Genomic DNA, 15,945 nt, shown 5'->3' with positions numbered 1-15,945 from the left:
TTGAGGGGAAATCTGGCCCAGCCTGGCCTCGCTCCTCCCTTCCCCTCAGTTTTACTGCTGGGTCTTAGATTCTGATTCCCTTGGCGCTGCTATACTCCACTTCTACCATGCCTCGTCTCCAATAACCCCCCTCCCTCTACAAGCCTTTCTTCCTGTCCTGCCACTCCCTCCCTCCACTATCCACAGACAGCTGGCTGCATCTTGTCAAAGTCACTCTCCACAGACAGTTCTCTCATCCGCCCGGTGATTGAGGATGCTCTGCAGGACTCTGAGTGATTCAAATGTCTGTATCCAGGTATTTAGTAAAACAATAGTGGGAATAGATCAGATGTGGAAATAAGCCAAGAAAAACAAACTGTGCATAACAACAATTGCAGCCTGCAGGGTTAACCACAGCTCAACACATCGATTTTTGAGAATGTGGCTGTATTTCATAACAAAATAATATTTCAATCTGAAGTTAATATAAAACTATAAAAGACTGAGGAAGGACTGAATGCAGACTATGTTGTACAACTTGGCAGTATGCCAATTACTGCAGACTGTAGAGCTTTAATGAGTAGATGCAGTTTTTATTGCACTGCTCACTCTCGTGTAAAATACATCTCTCCACTGGCTATTTTACTGGACATCTGGATCACAAAAGGCAGCAGAAAAATGGAAACACCACTTTACCCAATGTCAACCCAGTCTAGCTAATGTACCTCCATTTGCAGAGCCCCCTGGCTCAGGCGTATAATGACTTTAGCTGCAGTAGCTCTTTTCCTTGAAAAGAGTAAACAGACAGAAGTACACAGAGTGTACTTAGGATCATCTCCCAGTAGGATCGGATTTTCTCACAAATGGAAGGCTTGAGCGCAGGTGTTTCCATGATGCATGATGTCCATCTCAGTCACTGAGGATAATGGAGCCCATATGGGCTACAATCTGTTAATGTACCAGTAAAAGGAAATGAAGGCTCATTACTGAAGTCTGTGGGGTTGTAACATGAAGCACTCAGCCAGAACAGGTGAGCCTCAGAACCTCATTTTCAACTAACTGGCAAAGAATGAGCCAAACAAGATCAAGTTTGCCTACAAGAACCCCAAGATACAAGCTCATCACATGTATTTTGTTCTGCATTTTTGAAAACTGATCAGCAACAGTTCTGATTAATCAGTACAATTTACAGAACAAAAATGATACATATTGGTTTTCTACAATTTTGGATTTGTAAATCCTATTTTCAGAAAAGATGCTGACAAATTGTTAATTGTTAAATTGATAAACTGATAAGTTGTTGCCTTGTTTTATCATTTATCTAACAAATACAAGTACAAATCAAATTATTTTTAGTGTCTTCACTGAATAACTTTATTATATTTTGAAACTATGAATTAATTCAAAATGTTATGCTAGCAACACCTGAAAAATAAAACAAATTGTGAGAGAGGCAAAGAAAGTATTTTTCTTTCCAAGCAAGAATGAATCTGTCCAAGAATCATTGATAAGGTCCAAGAAATATTTCTTGTTGCAAAATTGCAGAAGTTATTATTATTATGTTTCCCCCCCCTAACATCTACAAAGCATATCATTGTGAAAAGACTTAGGGAGTGGGAATCTGTGTGTAAAGGCCAAAGAAAGAGACTTGTGTTGTAGGACAGCCCCCCAAGCCCTCACGCAGCAGTTCATGAGAAACTGTGTGCCACTGTGATTAATATAGCCACATGGACATGGGACTAAATGGAAAACTATGTCCACTCATTTTAGTGCAGGCCTTCTCCCGCATCCAGTAATGTAACTTGAAACGACATTACACAAGATGAAAGTACATTTACTAAACACAAACTTATCTCTACTGGATGGAAAGACAGTGGAGACGTGTTTGGTGGTCAGATGACGTGCCAAAAAAGAGAAAGACCACCAAGGCTGTTATCAGTGAAAAGTGCAGAAGCTAGTGTTTGTGATAGTATTGGGGTGTGTCAATATCTATGACATGGATAACTTAGATTTGAGAACTGTCTCCTATTAAAAATGTATGGTGAATTATGAGGAGAATCAGACAACAACCATGGACTGTTGAGCAACTAAAATCTTACTAAATTACTAAATCAACACAAATTCCTCTGTACAACATTGTAGCAGTCACAGTGCCGTGTGGATTAAGAGTTTTTCAAACTTTGACAAAACCAACATTCCTGTGGGGGATGTTTACGTATGTGGATATAAACCAGATCTTCATTTTCTTTCCACAAAGGAAAAAGAGACAGAAAACTGCCTAATTTACAACACTCTTAAGAGCTTTTGGGGAGTCGAACTCACAACAGACGCTTGCCATAAAAATTGGAAAACTCGAATGAACAAAGAACCTTTCTGTTGGAGATGTTGGAGACTTACTATCTTATCTAGACCATAACTCGAAAGTTGACACTTTAACACCCCTTTTCACCAGCAAACCGACCAGATGGCTACATACAAACTGAGAAGACTTCATAAGACTCACTTTTAGTCGAATCTTAAAACTATATTAAATGTGTTTGATAACCGTGTACAATTTCTTTCAGGTTTCCAGCTTGATCACAAGACGCATATAGAGACAATTTGTACGATTCTGGCTTAAATATTTACAAAGAAACAAACTTGTTGGAAAATGCCCAACCTGCCTGATGGAACCACACTACCCCCTAGTGGTCTGCAGTGTTGATTAGTTGAACATGTAAATCCCAGAGGACTCAGTAAAATGGACAATATAGGCAACTATTAACTTCTAACATGTCCCTTCAGTATCTATTTGGTATTTGTTTGGTATCCCCATTGTTAACACAGAAAATGAACATTGTATGGCTCACTATTCATATGTCACGATTTCATAGATATTCATCTGAATTTTGAAAGTCATAATTGTCTTTATCATGTGTGTTATTTTGATGTCTTTATATTACAAGTCCATGTTATATCTTTAATCTGTATATCTTAACAAGATGTGGTGTTTTCAGAATCACCGAGACAAATGTTCTATGAGATGGGAGTAATGGAGAAATAAGAGTTTTCTTTGTCTAAATCCAGAAATCCCCATATAGCACAGATCACCTTACACAGACATGCACACAGTTCAAGCATGTCATTGGCTGAAAAAGTAGTGTAAGCCCCGCCTCCGAGAGTCAAAACCCGGAACCCGCGGAAAACACACGCTCTCTGTCTCTCTCTAGTTCTCTCGTTTGCTGGCTCGCTTCAGGCGTCTGCTCTCTTGCTTCTTGCCTTTTGTTCCAGAAGGGTTCCAACCCAGAGTTTCAGAAGGAGATTTGAGCAGAGAACAGCTGCTCAGAGAGTTTTAGAGATGGTTTAAGCAGAAGAGAAGAGCTCGCCGGAGTTTGGGAATTTTCCCATAATCTCAGGAGAGAACGGAAGGACGTGTGGATAACGATGCAGCGGACGACCGGAGGAGACCCTCCAGAACCCAGTGAGACCCCGGAGACGAGAAAGAAAGACCCGAACAAAGAAACAGATTGAAATACTCTGAAGATGCACGTTTTACGTGTTTTTGTTCGTCCCTCGCCATCCACGTCCTTCTACGTCGCACGTCCTAACCTCCGCTGTTTCACGCCATCATCACCTTTTCCTACCAAGAAAGCCAACTCCAAGCAACCTTTTATTAATCTTCTGTGAACTTAAGTTCACTTCATCAGAGAAGCAACGGACCCACTGACACTCAAAAGATTCGATCAGCTAACCACAGTCCTCGGCACCATCGTTTCGGTTTCCCGGTGAAAGAAGCAACTGAGAAGTCCGCTAAAGTCAGCCACGACAGCCAGGAAGGCCCAGAGAGCGGAAGAGAAATCCCCTCGGACCCGCGTGGCCGCTGGCGTGTTCCGAACCGGCTAAACAGAACTTCAGCACAGTAAGACCGACCCGTTTTCACCTTATAGTGGGTTTGATGGATGTCTCGAGGCTTTCACAGAATGATACATTAATCCGAAATGTCAGTATTTAGCGTCAAATAGTCAGCCAACCCAAACTATTTGAATAAATCCAGTATCTCCCCATTCCCCATATTTTATTTTATATTCACTAAGTGTTTTATATAATCACCCATATTCAATGCATCTCCTGTTTGTTTAAGGTTCATGTCTAAGATCATATCATTGTAATAAACAGTTCATATATCTATATATATGTTATAATCACAGATTGTGTCGTATGCTTTCTTTACGTAATGTCTGTCCAACCAAACGAGAACTTCACGAAAGTAGCGAGATATGAGACTGAATATTAATTGAATATTAATCGAAAGATTAATTTAACACCAGGATCGTAAGATTTCGAACAGTTTTCCTACCTGACTGTGACTTAAATTAAGTCAAAACCTAGGTAGGTGGTGCCCTGAATTCGAGGTAAGGTTTATTTGAGACTGTAAGAACATCTCATAAATCCTTATATTTAATAGGTATATAAATACCCGGTAACGCTACAACATCCACTATTTACATCCTCAGTTCCCAAACAGTTAGAAAATGCAATTAAAGAGAATAAGTTGTGGTCTTACACATTTCTCTGCAGCTTCTCACCACATGCTGCCCCCCCCCCCCCCAAAAAAAAAATTAAAAATAAAAACTCCATAATGACAGTGAGACGAAATTGAGACAAAAAAAACTTAACTGAACAAAAACAGAAAACTATTAAATGTGGTTTGCTGAATATTAGATGTCTCCTTTCCAAGTGTCTCTCTGTGAATGACTTGATTTGTGATCATCACATTGATATATTTTGTCTTACAGAAACCTGGCCACAGAATGAGGATCATGTTAGCATTAATGCCTCAACTCCCTCTGACTGTTTAAAGTTTTTCCCAAAGTGGAAATCACAGAAACCTCTTGTGTTTGTTGTTGTGTATTGTCCACCTGGCCCTTATTCTGAGTTTCTGTCTGAATTCTCAGAGTTTTTATCCTAGTTAGTGCTGAGTACAGATAAGTCATTGCTGTGGGTAACTTTAATATTCATGTAGATGTTAAAAATGACAGCCTAAATATTAACTTTAATTCTATATTAGACTCAATTGGATTTTCTCAGAGTGTTCACAGACCTACTCACTGCCTTAACCACACCCTTGACCTTGCGCTTTATGGCATTGAGAGTGAACAGTTAACAGTGTTCCCTCATAACCCTGTCTTGTCTGACCATTTTCTGATAACCTTTGAGTTTACATTACTTGACGATACAGCTTCTGAAAAGAAATTTACATATAGAAGGTGTCTAACAGAGAATGCGGTAATCAGATTTAAAGAGTTAATTCCATCATCATTTTCTTCACTGCCATGCGCAAATATGACAGAGGACAACTACCTAAAATTTACTCTAATATTTGACTCTCTTGTTGACTGCACTATAGTTTCAATGCATACAGCACTGGACAATGTTGCCCCTCTGAAAAGGAAGGTAATCAGTCAAAAGAGGTTGGCTCCTTGGTATAATTCACAGCTGCGTGCTTTAAAGCAGGCTGCAAGAAAGCTGGAGAGACAGTGGCGTTCCTCTAATTTAGAAGAGTCTCAATTAGTCTGGAAAGATAGTCTAATAGCGTATAAGAAAGCCCTTTGTAAAGCTAGAGCTGGTTGTCGTTCATCATTGATAGAAGAGAATAAGAACAATCCCAGGTTTCTTTTCAGCACTGTAGCCAGGCTGACAAAGAGTCCGAGCTCTGTTGAGCCAGGTATTCCTTTAAAGTTTAGCAGTGATGATTTCATGAGCTTCTTTATCAATAAAATTGTGTCTATCAGAGAGGAGATTAATGGAATTCTTCCCGCTATTATCACTAATGTATCATCAAGTACAACAGCTTTAGAAGTATCTTTAGAACCTGATTTGTATTTAGACAGCTTCTGCCCAGTTGATCTCTCTGAGCTATCAACAAAAATCTCTTCTAAACCATCAACTTGAATTTTAGACCTAATCCCAACCAGACTGTTCAAGGAGGTTTCCCCCTTAATCGACGCTTCCATATTGAATTTGATCAATCTATCTTTGGTGACAGACAGGATATGTACCTCAGCCTTTTAAGGTTGCTGTAATTAAACCTTTACTTAAAAAACTTACTCCTGATTTATGAGTGTTAGCTAATTATAGACCTATATCCAATCTCCCTTTTTTTTGTCGAAGGTTCTTGGAAAAAAATTAATAAAACTTTCAGTTCATCTTTGTGATAATTTACACAAAAATAATCTGTTTGATGAGTTTCATGATTCAGAGTGCATCATTGCACAGAAACAGCACTGGTGAAAGTCTGATAGTGGACTTGTGTCCGTGCTTGTTCTGTTGGATCTCAGTGCTGCATTTTATATGGTCGAGACTTGAACATGTTATTGGGATTAAAGGAACTGCATTAGGCTGGTTTAAGTCATATTTGTCTGATAGATTTCAGTTTGTTCTTGTAAATAAAGGATCTTCCTCGCACACCAGTGTCACGGCTAGGTGCCTAGTCAACTCACAAAAAGTACCCAAGAGCAGACGCAGACACTGAGAGTTAAGAGTTAAGACTCACTTTATTTACAGAGAGGATGATGTTGAAAGCCAGGGGAAGATGCAGGTGGTCAGGGAACACCGAGAGGAGGGAGACGGTTAGTGGGAATCGAAGTTAGAGAATTGTCCAGACAAGTGCAATGAATTGTTCTCACGTAGCCCAGAAGGATTTCCAGAGTGGAGGGGAGGATACTGGCTGTGGTGCAGTGGCTCTGAGTCATCACTGAGGGCGAGCTGGCAGGTAGGTGAGCCAGGGAGGTTTTGTTAACTCCACAGTGAACGCTACTCCTTAGCATAGGAATCCAGAGCAAGGAAAACGATAATGGGATCAGTAATGAGGAACACAGGAAGGCAAGGTAAACACTAGAAAGAACACTCTCGCATAAACACAGGAATTAGCCTAATTGCCACTGGTGAAATGAGACAATCTAATGAAGAGTGGTTGCTCCTGCAGCTCCTTGAGACTGTCTTGATAAGGGCAGATGAGGAACAGGTGTGAAAGCAGGAGCAATCCAGACTTCGCCCCGTACTTCCTGTAAACCTGCTCAGCAAAACAGCACAGCCGAGCATGATCGTGACAACCACAGTAAGTCATGGAGTTCCACAGAGTTCTGTGCTTGGACCGATTCTTTTGACTTTATGCATGTTTCCATTTGGTAACATTATTAGACAGCATGGCATAATTGCTATGCTGATGATACTCAGCAGTACTTATCTATGAAACCAGATGAACCCAATAGGTTGGTCGGACAACAAGCATGTCTGAAAGACATAAAGACCTGGGGGGTATTCCTAGAAGCTGGCTTGGCGGAAAGCCTGGCTTATTTCGCTACTTCTGGCTAAATTTAGCGAGAGTTCCGTTCCATAAACGTGGCTTATTTGAACGCCCGCTGAGTAACCATGGTAATTTATGCTGCTGAACTAGCCTGGTCCCGGGCAGGCTAAAGTTGAAGCTTAGCTTAGCTGCAACTCAAAAAATGTCCGACCGGCTGAAACAGACTCCGGAAAGAAATGTTCACCAAGAATTCTGCGCTCCCGCAACTGATGTCTTGTCTAAAAAACGAAGCAAAAACTGTGGTTATCATATCACCACTTTCACTGTCTCGAAAAATCAATCAGTCGGTCGGTGCCAGTGCAACTAAAGAAACGCAACTATACACACGTATTGAACATGGTATTCATTAAAACTAATCAATACCTAACAAACATCCGATCTACACCCACGTAGGACCCGACTCAGAAAAATGGGGGACAGGTAATAATGTTAATGATACAAATTATTGAAAGCTCCTTTCAAAACAGTCAAGGACACTGTACAAAAATATATTAGATAAAACGCAGGAATTAAAACATCATACCATATTAAAAATACACAGAACGGAGCAATCAATGGAGGTAAGCAAAGTTAAACGGATGGGTTTTGAGTTAAGACTTGAACAGAGGGAGAGTGTCAGTATTGCGAATGTCGGGGGGGGGGGACCTCTGTCCTTTCAGGCTGCTGCTCCACATTTACAGTAGCCGATAATGCAAAACAACCTACTGAATTAAGTATTTGCATTAAGTTCATCATCTCCCTCCCTAATGTTAACGGTGCACTACACTGTACCCATGTACGCATCCAAGGCAAGGCAATTTGTAGAGCACGATTCGTACACAAGGCAATTCAAAGTGCTTTACAGCCACATAAAATCACAAGGCGGCAATAAAATCATTCCAAAAAACAAAAAAAAATCATTAATTAATTAATTTAAAAGTGAAGAGTGCAGATAAAATACTTTCAGGTATCATATGCACATCTAAATAGAACTGTTTTCAGTCTGGATTTAAACATTGTCACATTGTCCAGGCCCCTGCTGGACCCGTGGAGGATGACTATGTAAACCGAAAATTTGTCCATATCCTAAATGTACAGGTACACTTGGGGATAATTGTCCATAGACTCTGAACTGGATTTCTCATTTTGAAAAATACCACATCAACCCCTTTGAGTAATGCTGAGCAATGTTACATTTATGCCCTGTGAAACCTCATCATTGACTCCTATCCTCCGTGCATACAGATGATCTGTGATGGAGGTCATGTCATTTCCAACATTGAGGCTAAATGGCCGGGATCAGTTCATGATTCTAGGATCTTCCGAGCATCCTCACTGGCACAGAGGTTTGCATAAGGCGCAAGAATTTTACTTACCTGAAGGAGTGTACTTTTGAAGTAAGGTGTAGCATAGGCAGAATTTTGGTAATCTAATGAGAGGTCAGGTGTAGAGGTCATCTTAAGGAATTTAAAGTGCTCGTCATACTTTATTATAGATAGCCATATAAGGCACATATTGCATCAAATTGCCAAGTCTTAACACATGTATATCCATCCAACATTTCTCTTATTCTGCAGGAGAGTTCAATGGTGTCCTGCTTGGGGACAGAGGCTATGCATGCTGGCCGTACCTCCTCACGCCATATCCTGATCCAGGAACAAGGGCATGCACATGCACATGCACATGCACATGCACATGCACATGCACATGCACATGCACATGCACATGCACATGCACATGCACATGCACATGCTAAAACAAGGGCACGGATAGAAATTTCCTTTGGCCAAATTAAATACAGGTTCATTGCTTAAAGTTCTCAGGCACCATGGCTGACTTCTGACAGAGCCATCTTAAATTAATAGTATACTTCATATTTGATACATTTTGTCTTGTGGACAACTTTTCAGGCTCAAGTCTTTTCTTCGTTGAGTTCTAGTGCCTGAAAGGACTCAGTTTCTCCTGACACAGTGAGGGACCTGTACAGGGACACACTTTGATCCTTATTGTTGTGACCTTTGAGTTAGAACTTCTTTTCATAATTTAGCATCGACACAGTAGCAGTTTAAGTCAGAGCAAGTGTAAGAAGGCTAAATGGACAGAGATGATTTATAACTTCCCACACGTCAAGGCACCCCACTGTGAATATAAATGTAAAAAACACATTTCTAACACGTTTCATGAACCGTACAATAATGACAAGTTTGAGTTCAAGTTGTGTTGAATTGTTTAATTATTATTACATGTTTCTCAAGCTGTGGAGAGAAAACAGAATTAAATACAGTTCACAACACGAAATTCTCCTTTATCTGAATTTATACTAACACCCCTCTCCAGTTTCATAATCTCTGGCTTGATCTTTTTTATTTTCAGTTTCTTGTATTCCATATCTAGTTTGGTGCTCTCTTTATTGGACAAACACATTTCTTCAATGGCTACTTACCACTCTGAAATATTTTCCTGTACTTTCACCTGCTGCCAGGTACGCTTTTGGCTGTTAAGATTGATCCTGCTGAGATGTAACAGTGAAAAAATAATATCTGGGTCACACACAGGATAATATAGTCACAAAGTATGATGATGCGTGTCGATTATTGGGTTATTAATAAAGTGAGCAGGGCCAGTATATGTGTGCTGTACATCTCATACAGAGACAATTCAGCATGCTTTATGTAAACAAATTATAACAAAGAGGAGAGCATAAATACACGAGGACAGTAAAATGAATGTCAATGGTATGAAACTTTCATAACTTACGCATTTAGTCTGTCTGCAGTTGTTAGCCATGCCGTTTCTTCGCTTTTTTGATCGCAGCTGTATTACCATTTCTGGTGATGACACTTTTAAAATCCTCAAACAGCTCCATCAGCATTATTTGTTCAACTGCCGAAAAAATAACAGCGCTTGTCTCGCTCTCCTTTTCACACAGATCTCCGTTTTTCCACCATCCACTCGTCAGGGCTTCTTACGTTCCTCGTGCACTCGCACTTAGCTAGGCTATGTAAGCCTCGCTTGGATTAGCCTCACCGAGATGCAGCTAAAATGTCTTCGAGGAACGACTTGAGGCTTAAATGGGAGATGGCGCTAGTTCAAGCGACGCTTTCCGGCTATAGCCTGGCTTTCTTAATGGCCCTGTCACACTGTTGAGTATGAGAGAAGCATATGAGTTGCGTATGAAAATTATCACTCATACGCTGGTATACGCTGACATACGCCAGGGGAACGTTAGGCATAGGTTGTATACGTTTCAAGCACGCTGGCATACGTTGGCATACGCTGAGGCAGAAATAAATTTTTGAACATGCTCAAAACTTTTGTGCGTATGGTTAATACGCTAAGCATACGCTAGGCATACGCTGAATACGCTAGAGGTACGATATAGGTACGTTACTGATAGGTCGAGAACACTGGACATAAATTGCCATATGTTGGCATGAAGGTGTACCGTACAGCTAGCGTATTTATAGCCTCCGCCCGTCTGCCGCCTCCATCTCCGCCAGCGGCAGGCAACCGGCGATTCACGGGAGCGGTCAGGAGGTGGAGTTGGGGATCTTGATCGCTCAGAAGCATGTAACTCATCAGCCGCAGGTGCATCAGGCATTTCAGCAGGTTTGGGTGAGAATGATTCTTGTGTTTTTTTGCCTTTTCCTCGGCACAGGGCCCGGGCAAACTACGATTGCTTCTTGGGAGGCATGATCAAGATGAATGTCTCGAGAGATGTTGATAGCGCGTCGTCTACTGCAATAATGGAGCAATGTGGAAAGGCTGCTGATATAAGCGCGTTGAAACGTACGCTGGGCATGTGCAGTTCATATGCTACTCATACGCTAGTCATTCTTTATTTTCAAGGACTTTTCGTGTGTATGAAAATTATATTATTAATTTTCATACGCAACTCATACGGTTCTCTCATACGCAACAGTGTGACAGGGCCATTAGCTACTTTCTAGGAATACCCCGGATGGCTCATAAATTAGGACAAAACTGAAGTTGTTGTCTTTGGACCTGAGTGCTTCAGGGAGAAACTGTAGCTATATAGTTACTCTAAATAACATTTCCTTGGCTTCCAATACTACAGTGAGGAACCTTAGAGTTATTTTTGACCAGAATTTATCATTTGACGCTATATATAAAACAGGTTTCTAGGACTGCCTTCTTTCACCTTCGTAATATTGCCAAAATTAGGAACATCCTGCATGAAAATTATGCAGAAAAATTGTTCCATGAATTTAATACTTAAAGATTGGACTACTGTAATTCTTTATTATTGAGCTGTCCAACAAATTCTCAAAAAAGCCTCCAGCTGATCCAAAATTCTGCAGCCAGTTTTGATGAAAACGAACAGGAGAGTCTCCTGTGTGTCTCCAATTTTAGCTTCTCTTCATTGGCTCCCTGTTAAATTCAGAATAGAATTAAACATTCTTCTCCTCACATATAAAGCTCTTAATGACCAACCTCCATCATATCTTAAAAATCTCATTGTTAGAAATTTTCCCAACAGAGCACTTCGCTCCCAAACTGCAGGTTTACTTGTGGTTCCCAGAGTTTCTAAAAGTAGAATGAGAGGCAGAGCCTTCAGTTATCAGGGACCTTTATTGCGGAACCAGCTGCCAGTAAATGTCCGGGAAGCAGACACCCTCTTTAACTTTAAAAAAAACTTTCCTTTTTGATGAATCATATGTCAAATAGGCCTGCTATAGGCCTAGACTGCTGGGGGGCTCTTATGTCACACCTTTCCTCACTTTGCTCTCTTTTTCCCTACCTTTTATTTCCTCATATGACATTATGCATATTTGGCATTATTTTTGTCATTAACTTGTATTTCTCCATCTCAACAGGGGGGTATTCCACGAAAGTAGCTAAAGAAACCCAGGCTATATCCGGAAAGCGTCTTGAACTAGCGCCAAACCCCCAATTAAGACTCAAGTCGTTCCACGAAGACATTTTGGCTGCATCTCAGTGAGGCTAATCCAAGCAAGGCATAGCCTAGCTAAGTGCGAGTGCACGAGGAACGTAAGAAGCCCTGACGAGTGGATGGTGGAAAAACAGAGATGGCAGAAAAGGAGAGCAAGACAAGACCTGTTATTTTTTCGGCAGCTGAACAAATAATGCTTATGGAGCTGTATGAGGATTTTAAAAGTGTCATCACCAGAAATGGTAATACAGCTGCGATTAATAAAGCGAAGAAACGGCATGGCAAACAACTGCAGACAGACTAAATGCGTAAGTTAAGAAAGTTTCATACCATTGTCAATTGTTAGACATTTATTTCACTGTCCTCATGTGTTTATGCTCTCCTCTTTGTGTTATAATTTATTTACATAAAGCATGCTGAATTGTCTCTGTATGTGATGTACAGCACAAATATACTGGCCCTGCTCACTTTATTAATAACCCAATAATCGACACGCATCATCATACTTTGTGACTATATTATCCTGTGTGTGTCACCCACATATTATTTTTTCACTGTTACATCTCAACAGGAGCAATCTTAACAGCCAAAAGCGTACCTGGCAGCAGGTGAAGGTAAAGTACAGGAAAATATTTCAGAGTGGTAAGTAGCCTTTGAAGAAATGTGTTTGTCCAATAAAGAGAGCACCAAACTAGATATGGAACACAAGAAACTGAAAATAAAAAAGATCAAGCTAGAGATTATGAAACTGGAGATGGATGTTAGTATAAATTCAGATAAAGGAGAATTTCGTGTTGTGAACTGTATTTAATTCTGTTTTCTCTCCACAGCTTGAGAAACATGAAATAATAATTGAACAATTCAACACAACTCGAACTCAAACTTGTCATTATTGTACGGTTCATGCAAAGTGTTAGAAATGTGTTTTTTACATTTATATTCACAGTGGGGTGCCATGACCTAAACGTGTGGAAAGTTATAAATCATCTCTGTCCATTTAGCCTTCTTACACTTGCTCTGACTTAAACTGCTACTGTGTCGATGCTAAATTATGAAAAGAAGTTCTGACTCAAAGGTCACAACAATAAGGATCAAAGGAAATATCTGTCCCTGTATAGGTCCCTCACTGTGTCAGGAGAACTCAATGAAGAAAAGACTTGAGCCTGAAAAGTTGTCCACAAGACAAAATGAATAAAATATGAAGCATACTATTAATTTAAGATGGCTCTGTCAGAAGTCAGCCATGGTGCCTGAGAAGTTTAAGCAATGAACCTGTATTTAATTTGGCCAAAGGTCATTTCTATCCGTGCCCTTGTTGTAGCATGTGCATGTGCATGCCCTTATTCCTGGATCAGGATATGGCGTGATGCATGGCCTCTGTCCCCAAGCAGGACACCATTGAACTCTCCTGCAGAATAAGAGAAATGTTGGATGGATATACATGTGTTAAGACTTGGCAATTTGATGCAATATGTGCATTATATGGCTATTTATAATAAAGTATGACGAGCACTTTAAATTCCTTAAGATGACCTCTACACCTGACCTCTCATTAGATTACCAAAATTCTGCCATGCTACACCTTACTTCAAAAGTACACTCCTTCGGGTAAGTAAAATTCTTGCGCCTTGTGCATACCTCTGTGCCAGTGAGGATGCTCGGAACATCCAAGAATCATGAACTGATCCCGGCCATTTAGCCTCAGTGTTGGAAATGAAATGACCTCCATCACAGATCATCTGTATGCTCGGATAGGAGTCAATGATGAGGTTTCACAGGGCATAAATGTAAGATTGCTCAGCATTACTCAAAGGGGTTGATGTGGTATTTTTCAAAATGAGAAATCCAGTTCAGAGTCTATGGACAATTATCCCCAAGTGTACCTGTACATTTAGGATATGGACAAATTTTCGGTTTACATAGTCAGCCTCCACGGGTCCAGCAGGGGCCTGGACAATGTGACAATGTTTAATTCCAGACTGAAAACAGTTCTATTTAGATGTGCATATGATACCTGAAAGTATTTTATCCGCACTCTTCACTTTTAAATTAATTAATTAATGATTTTTTTTGTTTTTTGGAATGATTTTATTGCCTTCTTGTGATTTTATGTAGCTGTAAAGCACTTTGAATTGCCTTGTGTACGAATCGTGCTCTACAAATTGCCTTGCCTTGGATGCGTACATGGGTACAGTGTAGTGCACCGATAACATTAGGGAAGCCTGAGGGAGATGATGAACTTAATGCAAATACTTCAGCCAGTAGGTTGTTTTACATTATCGGCTACTGTAAATGTGGAGCAGCAGCCTGAAAGGACAGAGGTCATATCTTTAATATGGTAAGATGTTTTAATTCCTGCGTTTTATCTAATATCTTGTTTGTACAGTGTCCTTGACTGTTTTGAAAGGAGCTTTCAATAATTTGTATCATTAACATTATTACCTGTCCCCCATTTTTCTGAGTCTGGTTCCACGTGGGTGTAGATCGGATGTTTGTTAGGTATTGATTAGTTTTAATGAATACCATGTTTAATACGTGTGTATAGTTGCGTTTCTTTAGTTGCACTGGCACCGACTGATTGATTTTTCGAGACAGTGGAAGTGGTGATATGATAACCACAGTTTTTGCTTCGTTTTTTAGACAACACATGAGTTACGGGAGCGCAGAATTCTAGGTGAACATTTCTTTCCGCAGTCCGTTTCAGCCGGTCGGACATTTTTTGAGTTGCAGCTAAGGTAAGCTTCAACTTTAGCCTGCCCAGGACCAGGCTAGTTCAGCAGCATAAACTACCATGGTTACTCAGCGGGCGTTCAAATAAGCCACCTTTATGGAACGGAACTCTCGCTAAATTTAGCCAGAACCCTAGTAACAGAGAACGTAAATAAAACGTTTGACTTTGGTTCTCTAAAGGTTTGGTTATAACCAAACCAAAATCTACCACTTAAAAACGTTCCCTTTGGTTACAGTGAAACCCAAACGTTCCTTGGACGTTTAGGGAACCACCCATATGAAACGTTAGCCAGTAGTTACACTGCTACTAACCAGCAACGTTATGCTTAGTTGTTTTTCGGTTTTTTTTCAGAACTTAAAGTGTAATTAAAAATTACACTTGGAAAAATGTCATTTTTGTAATTGTAATTTTTCATTAATTTCTTATAATGCCTGAATTGCTCATTATTATTATTATTGAACCAGAAACAAAATATTAAAATACAAAATGTATGATATTTGTTTTAAATTCAGTGAAGGGACACAAACATAGGTCTACAAAGAATACAAAGTTATTTTGAGTATTTATGAATTTTATCTCTGAGTTATATTCATTTACCATTATTTTATACATTTTCCTTGAGCACACCTCCGCCCTTTTTGATGCTGCTGGGCTCTGTAGCCCCTCCCCTCTGCCCTCACAGTCTCGTTGTGTTCAGAGTTGTGTTCTGCTGAGGGTAAGTTGTGTGAATAATACAGCATTGACATCGTGTTATTTTCTTCGAAAATGTAGCCATTTATGATTTAAATATTTGTTGTACATTATTCTCTGTTACATACTTTATGTTACCAAGATGTCTTGTGTTACTTTTTTTTTACCGTTAATATAAGTTTTATGGATGTTTTTAGGTTCGCGTTTTTGGCGCGAACGCACGACATAGTCGTACAATAGAAGTAAATGCTATAGTTTGGATTCAAACAAAGAGCATAAGCTTACTACAACAGCTCTGTACTTTAA

Source organism: Odontesthes bonariensis, chromosome 12 (genome assembly GCF_027942865.1).
Source record: "Odontesthes bonariensis isolate fOdoBon6 chromosome 12, fOdoBon6.hap1, whole genome shotgun sequence".
Lineage (NCBI taxonomy): Eukaryota > Metazoa > Chordata > Actinopteri > Atheriniformes > Atherinopsidae > Odontesthes > Odontesthes bonariensis.
The sequence above is the reverse complement of the archived record's forward strand: the minus strand, read 5'-3'. Positions refer to the sequence as shown.